Source organism: Pinus tabuliformis, chromosome 8, assembly GCF_031772625.1.
Source record: "Pinus tabuliformis cultivar Carrire ecotype Pingquan chromosome 8, CPIR1, whole genome shotgun sequence".
NCBI lineage: Eukaryota > Viridiplantae > Streptophyta > Pinopsida > Pinales > Pinaceae > Pinus > Pinus tabuliformis.
In genome coordinates this window covers 449306967-449315200 of record NC_142294.1, presented here as the reverse complement: position 1 = coordinate 449315200, position 8234 = coordinate 449306967, and positions in this window count along the sequence as shown.

Genomic DNA, 8234 nt, shown 5'->3' with positions numbered 1-8234 from the left:
GCATTCAGGTTTCAATATAATTAGGGCACACCAAACACAGAGAAGACAGTTTACGAGTATGTGAAGGAAATTAGAACACTACAAGTGATTTCTAAGTAATCAAATACTCATAACACCGTGGAAAACATGAAAAGACAACAAATGAAACTCATACATTAAACCCCCTATGATTCTTGAGAAGCAATAAGCCAGTACTATATTACCAAAAAAATAGAGTCTTTACATAAGCCAAATATGAGAGCTTTTTTACATAAATTTCCAACCCTTATTACATTTCCCTTTCTCCTATATATAGAGTTCTTCTACCTGACTGAGATTCCCCCTCAAACATGAGGGGAACTCAAAATCTACTTCTAATGACACCTATTCATCTTTTAACTGCCTATTAAATGTAACAAACTTGCAACTAGGCTTTCTAGAGATCTAAATCAAGTAGGAGACTAACTCCATATTATGCTAATCATAGCCTTAATTACAATCATTCTCGTTCTTTGACATCTGGTCCCTTTTTAGTTTGGCTATGGTGGATGTTCAAAGCTCCATGCTAGTCTTCAATGTCACATCTTCTCCATTGCCCCTGAAACATAGGAAACTACCCTTGTTTATCAGCCTTTGGTTTGCCTCAAAAATGTTCGAATCCAAAGAACCATGCCCTTTATCTTTGGTTATCCAAAATATAACAGATTGCCATGTCTTTGATGTGTTGTCAACCTCTTTCATGTGTGAAGGAAAAAGCTCTTCCAAGCTGTCTGACATATCTTGGACTGTGGTAAATGTGCTCATTTTATGACAAAAAGTTTAGAGTTGGATTTGAATACATGTTTCCTCTAGCTGTCTCAACCTTGTTGAAAGTTGATAGCTTTAGATGATCCCTTGAAGATATTCCCTTTTCAAAAATTTCTGCTTGTATTTCAAAATCGGTTGACTGAGATTAGATTGTGTAGCTTCAGCGGTTTCGTAGCTCGCTAAGTAACTATTGAGCGTTAGTCATCATCTTCAGCAGTTTCGTAGCGCGCTATGAAATTGCTGTGTTATTCCAAAAACACAGTTTCAACCAAAATTTTTGCATTTTGAGCCTTTCACTATTTAAACATTCTTTCAACTGCTCCAAGGCCTTTCAAACCTGAATGGAAATGTATGATTCTCCAAGAAAGATTATACCAAGAAAAACCATCAAAATTTGAAACATAGCCTTACTTGAAGTGAGATTTCTTTAAGGAGATTCTTTCAGCTGGCTTAACTGTATCTTTAAGTCTTCAATTTGTTTCTCCATGACCTTGATACCAGATCTGAGGTTTGTATTGACCTTTCTGATAAATTGAGCTTCCTTTATTGCAGGAACAGTCCAACTACGGAATTGAACACTAAAATCAACCACCTCGGGAATTTGAAATGTTTGGTCCTCCCACTAAGCTTGCATTTGGTTAAAATAAGCCTCCCTAACTGCAAATTTCCTGGTAGCTTTCTCCAGTCTAGAAATTTCAAAGTTGGCCAATTCCAATCTCCTTTTCAAGTCTTCCACACTATCTTCTTCTTGAATGGCAACTGTTTTGCCTTTATCCTTTCTTTCATAAGGCCGTGTCACCCCCCCTGTTTCATCTGCTCTTGGCAGTACCTCTTGTATTTGTTTAAACTTCCTCGTTATGGGTCTCCTGGGCTTAAAGAAAAATTAATCAACTTGATCATCAAACTTGAGTTTCTTCGAGGCTTTAACTCTCTTAGCCTTGTCTTTTCCTGACTCTATCAAATATTCTTGAACTAGTGGTGATTCTTCAATGTCAATGGCTTGCAATAAGTCATTTAAGTCTCCCTTTGAAACAAGGCTTTCTTCAATAATCATTGATTTGCCTTTCTCTTTAGCTACCTGCCTCCTAGTCCTTCTTCTTTGAACTCCTTCACCTATGCTTGATTCATGTGCACTTTCTTTAACCTGACTTTTCTCTTTAAAGGACTGCTGGGGTGTATCCTGGATAGTCAGTGGCCTGGTGGATTCTCCTACTTGTTTCCTTGCCTTTAACTTTGAAAACCTCTTGGATCTTGTTTCTGCCTGATGACTAGTTGTTGTTGGAAGATCTTTTGTAGCTTGAGGGCTAAGACCGGTCTCGTTCTTGAAACTAGACATGAAAATGAATGTGTGCCAGTCCCTATCTACCCTCTGAAGTTCATGCAGAATAATCAACTTAACCAAGCCATGGTGGAACAATGAAGTCTCACAGGCTTCTTTTCTTAGTTGCACCTTGTCACACATTTTGCTTAAGCTGCGGAATAAGTAAAAAGGTAGATCAATAGATGTCTTTCCTGTGAAATGCAATAGAAGTTTAAAATGATATGAATACACCTTGTTATATCTCCCTTCACTGGTAAGGTACTTCTGTATACAGGTAAGCAAATGGACATATGATTCTTTGACATAACTTCTAGGAACGGACTTGCTTAAATCTAAGTTAATGAACTCGTGCTTTAGAAATTCTTTGCATGGGGTCATATCAAATTTTAAATTCTTGAACCAACTTTCTTGCCCTCTTGGAATCTCCGTAACTGTGGATATTATGTCTGGTGAGACCTGCAATTCCAACATACCAACCTTTGAGTTTAGTCCTGTGAAATTCAAGGAAAATTCCTTGGTGACTTGTGCATGACCTCCCTGGAGTTTCTTGCAAAAATTCCAACATCCAGCTTGTTTAAATGCATGCTCGACTTCTCTGTTCTTCAAGGTTATGTCTAAACCTTCAGGTTCCTTTCTCAAACATCTGCCTGATATGTGGTCTTTTCTTTCTGCCGATCCCTCCATGAAGGTTTGAAACACTATCGCTGCTCAAACATCAATCTCTGCCTTGCCTGAATGGCTGCCTCGCTTGATAACTGCCTCGCTTGATAACAATGTATTCAAATTGAAAACTTGCAGACTTGTTCCTCATGCAACGAATACAATCATCATGCTGTGAATACCTGGATTTTCTTGGAACTTGTAATCCGTGTGTACCAATGTACCTAGCGGCTGTAATGATGGAGATAAGCGGTTGGACATGATATGTGGAGTGCATAAACTGACAATGAATGACGCAACTATAACTTAACTTGACAGGTTTGACAGTTAGGAAAGATTCACTGTAGAATGCACGAAACTCCGATTTCGTAGCGCAGTCAGTGAAAATTTTGAATTATGGGCTACAAAATCACCCAAAACATATCGCGCTACAAAATGACCTAAAACGTGTTGCACTGCGAAACTGCTAAAAAGGATTTATGTGCTGCGAAAACACTTCAAAATGGTTACATGCGCTACGAAATCACCTAAAGGGCTTTGTGGCACATAGTAAATTTTAAACAAAACTGACACATGGCTATGAGACCGGTGATGAATGAGAATGGCTAGTGATGAATGAGAATGCATATTTGACTCAAGACCCCTAAGACTCAGACTCTAAGGAAAACAAAAATCAAACTTAGACTAGCACCGACCTTTATCATCAAACTAGTATGAGAAATTTTGGCATTATAATTCTTAAGTGATAACAGTGGCTCCACTTGGGATAGTGTGCTCCTGTAGTACACTAAGAACGCAGGTCCAGTGCTTTGTCCATTTTATGATAAACATAGATTTGCTTGACGAGCATTTCTTTCCAGCTTCTTGGGCCTTCACCTCGGGCTTGAGCTTTCTGTTCATTTTGTCATTATTTACAACAAAAGAAAAACTGATAAAACGGGTATATACAATGTTGTGAGAAACTGGCAGAATTTTGATCAATAATAATGCTTTAGGAACCTGCCATTGACAGGTCCTCTAGCATATGGTTTTCCATCAATCTCTTGCGGAATGTAAGTATTATTTCCATGAAAAGCATAAATTTGATATGGCCCTTTCCACAAATTTTCAAATTTACCATGCTTACCTTTTTCTTCAATTCTAGCTTCCCATTTCAACACTCTATCATGGATCTGAAAGGTAACTTCTTTGATCTTTTTATCAAATGTTCTCTTGATTATGTTCTGACTTTGTTGATGACTGTCAAACACCTCATTTATTTTCTCCTGCAAGGCTATCAGCTGATTGATTCTTCTTTGTACATCATTTGGTTCCTCCTCTAATCCTTGAATCAGCTTCATCACAGGCACTCCAAGGGATGTTGGAAATATGGCTTCAGCACCGTATACTAACTCATATGGCAATGTTCCAATGGATCTCTTCATACAAATCCGGTCAGCCCACAAGGCATACTTCAATTTCAAATTCAAAGCTTTCTTATTTTCTTGCAGCAGCTTCTTGATGATTCTTACAAGGCTCTTGTTTGATGATTCATCAAGGCCATTTCCTTGCGGATAATAAGCAGTAGAGTGTCCAAGAGAAATGTGATACTGATGGCAAAAATTAGTCATCTTCTTGGACTTAAAAGCTTGAGCATTGTTAGTTATAATCTTCATTGGGCAACCAAATCTTGATAGTATATTATTTTCTAAGAAAGAGATAATCACTGAATCATTTTCTTGCCTTGTTGGGATTGCTTCTATCCATTTGATAAAGTAATCAGTGGCTGTGAGAATCCAGCGATGCTGACCTAATGAAGGAGGATGGATTTCCCCTATAAAATATAATCCCCATTGCTGGAAAGGAGCTTCAACATATATAGGAACCAAAGGCAATGGCACAAGCTTCCTCTTTCCTTCAAACACTTGACATTCATGACATGTAGCTATCTTTTTATAGATATCTCTGAACATAGTTGGCCAAAAATATCCAACCCTCAAGATCTTGTTTGTAGTAGCTTTCCAATAGTGATGTCCTCCACAATCTCCCTTATGGAATTCATCAATTACTTTGTCAGCTTCTTCTTCAATGAGACAATTTAACAATATTCCTCCTGCATCCTTCCAAAACAAATTTTGGTCATACACAAAATATCTTAAAGATTTCAGCTTGACAAACCGGGCTTTGGATTTTGAAAGATTAGCAGGGGCTTTATTATGCTGCAAAACAAATTCTACATCCTTGTTCCATTCTGAAACCAAGAATTTTTCATTTATTTGGACCAATTCCTCTTCATTTTCAGCAATTTATGAGATCTCTATACTCAAGTTAATATCAAGATAGTCCAAATTTGATTGTGTCAATAGCTTGGCTAAGCCTTGACCCTTTACCAACTTTTTGGGTTTAATCTCGATGACATACGAGCTAACAATTTTGCTATCCACTTGCCCCGTTTTCCATCTGGATCAGCCTATGTTAGAATATCCTTTATAACAGCATTTGGAACATAGGCAACAATGTGAGAATGCAAAACATAGATCCTGAAATCCTTGATTGCTTTCACCAATGCATAGGCTTGTTTCTCTAGGATATTATACTTCAGTTCAGCATTTGCTAATGTCTTCCTAAAGAAAGAAATAGGTTTCTCAGTACCTTGACTTCCCTTTTCTAGCAGAACTCCACCAATTGTATCTTCCGAAGCAAATGTCAAAATAAGGAATTCTTTGGTAAAATCAGGGCTGATAAGTACAGGTGCTTGTGTGAGTGCCTTCTTGATCTCCTCAAATGATTTCTTGGCTTCAGCTATCCACTTAAATTCCACTGCCTTTTTCAACATCTTTGTTATGCTCTTGACATCTTCAGCAAAGTTAGGAATGAGTCGTCTAACAAAGTTAACTTTTCCAAGGAAGGATTGAATCTCTTTCCTACTTCTTGGAAGCTCTAATATTTGAATTGCACTAACTCTATTAGGATCAATCCTAATTCCTTCTTCAAAAATAATATGACCAAGAAGTTTGCCAGAGGTTAAAGCAAAAATACTTTTGGTTGGATTAAGAGAAATACCAAACCTTCTACATTTCAGTAGAACTCTTTCAAGGTGCTTCAAATGATCTTCTTCTCTCTTTGAAAAAACTGTGATGTCATCTAGATAAACCACCACTGATTTGTCCTTTTCTTTAGCAAAAGCAATATCCATTGCTCTCTGGAAAGGGGCTCCTGCATTCATGAGACCAAAAGGCATCTTGGCGTACATAAATGTTCCCCATGGCATTATGAAGGTTGTTTTCTCTTGATCATCTGGATGAACAAGAATCTGATTGTACCCTGAGAAATCATCAAGCATAGACGTCCTTTGTGAACAACCATATATTTTGCAGAATCAAATCCATCTTGGGAAGAGGATAATTATCTTTCAATGAAGCTTTATTCAGATTTCTGAAGTCTATAAAAATCCTGATCTCTCCATTCTTTTTCCTGACTGTGACCAAATTAGCAAGCCAATTTGAGAATCTGATTGGAACAATAATCTTAGCATCAAAAAGTTTTTTCACTTCCTTTTCAATCAATGGCATAAGAATAGGATTAATTCTTCTTAACTTATGCTTGAAAGGCTTTTCACTCTACTTAATAGGAATGGTATGTTGTATAATTGAGGAATCATATTGTTTCAAGTCAGCATAGCTCCATGCAAAAACATCAATGAACCTCTTCATCATCTCAACATATTTAGTCTTCGTATCAGCTGAAAGAAATTTTGAAATCTTGACCATCTTAGCCACAACTGAATCTCCTAAATTGCAGCTTTCCACCTCTTCTTCATCATCTTGTAATTTTGTTTCTTTGAATACATCATTTTGATCAAACAATTTCTCAAGGGGAATGAGACCCTTTGGAATCAAGTTGTTTTTTAATTGTAAGACTTCAGGCTTTTCCTTTGATTCCACAAACAAATTTTGTTGATCCATTTGAGTGCTCTAAAATTCTTCCTTTAACTCAATTAAATTCCTCACTTGTTGATCATCCTCAAAGACCTGCCAATTAATGATGTTATCCGGTATAACTGGTCTATGACGAATTTCCACCTCATATTTTTCAGAAGAGTGTATAGGAATAATAAAAAGGCTGGCTGAAACAGCAAGAGAGTTTGCAATAGAGTTTTGGTCTCTGGTTTTGATACTAAAAGTATGAGTCTGAAACTTTTCCAACATATCCAACAATAAGTTTCTATATGCCCTCATCCTTACATCCTTGGTTTGGTAAGCACCTTCCAGTTGTTTTATTACCAATTCAGAATCTCCACAAACAACAATATTTCTAGCTTTAAATTTTAACAAAGCTTCTAATCCCAAAATCAGAGATTCATACTCGGCCATATTGTTAGTGCAATCAAAATTGAACTTGTAGGAGAGAAACATACTTTCTTTATCAGGACTTGTGATCCAAATCCCAGCTCCTGCCCCCTCTCTTCTTGTTGATCCATCAAAATATAATGACCACCAACCTGTTGTCTCATGTTCATTTTTTTGCTGATCTCCTTGGTACTGATTTTCTGAAAGCTTATCCTCTGATTCCTCTTCAGCTAACTCATTGAAAAGGATGGCTGATCTGAGACTAGTGTCACATGAATAAATGGGAAGGTTTTGAGGCTTATCTTTGCTGCTTACCATATAAGCCATTCTGGTCTCCCGATACAACCTCCTTTGTTCACCAAAAATAGGGATAGTAGCATAGGTAAGGTCCATCTGCATCGTGCCCTTGATTTTTGTTGCCCACGATCTTGAAAGAAGCATCCCAAACTTAGGTGGAATGTCAGCCACAACAATGTCCATGACAATTGTTTTTGCTGGAATTTGTGTGAGACCCACAACAACATCTTTAATCAAACCAATGCATTGAACTCTTTTTGAATCAAAGGAAAATAAATCCTTATATGGTCTAGTTACCTCTAATCCCAGTCTTTCCATGATCACCTTGGGCATAAGATTATGAGATGCCCCTGAATCTAACATAGCATTATGTAAAGTCATGTCATGAATGCTAATGCTTATGTAGAAAGGAGGAAACTCTTCATTCTGTTCATCTTCAAGTCTTGGACCCAAGTAAATAACAGGATTATCTTCTTTTACATTTAAGATATCAGCTACTCCTGGTTGTGAATTGAGCATTTCAACAATCTTACTTCTATATCTATCTACCTTCAGGATTTCACTAAAGGGGACTGATATCTTGATTTTTGCAATCTCATTCTCAAGGTTAAAAACAGAAACAGTCTTCTCAATTTCTTTAGTAGGTGATGGAGCTTGAATATCCTTTTTTTCAGGTGGAGAATCATTCTTACCTTCAGCAACCTTTGATTTGTCCTTCTTATCTTCAACTGCCTTTGAGGCATCCTTCTTGGGCTATGCTTTGCTTGTTGTAATGGGCACGTTTCTACTCCTGAGATTGTACTGCTTTTGCATCTCAAAGATAGCATGACGATAGCCCTTTA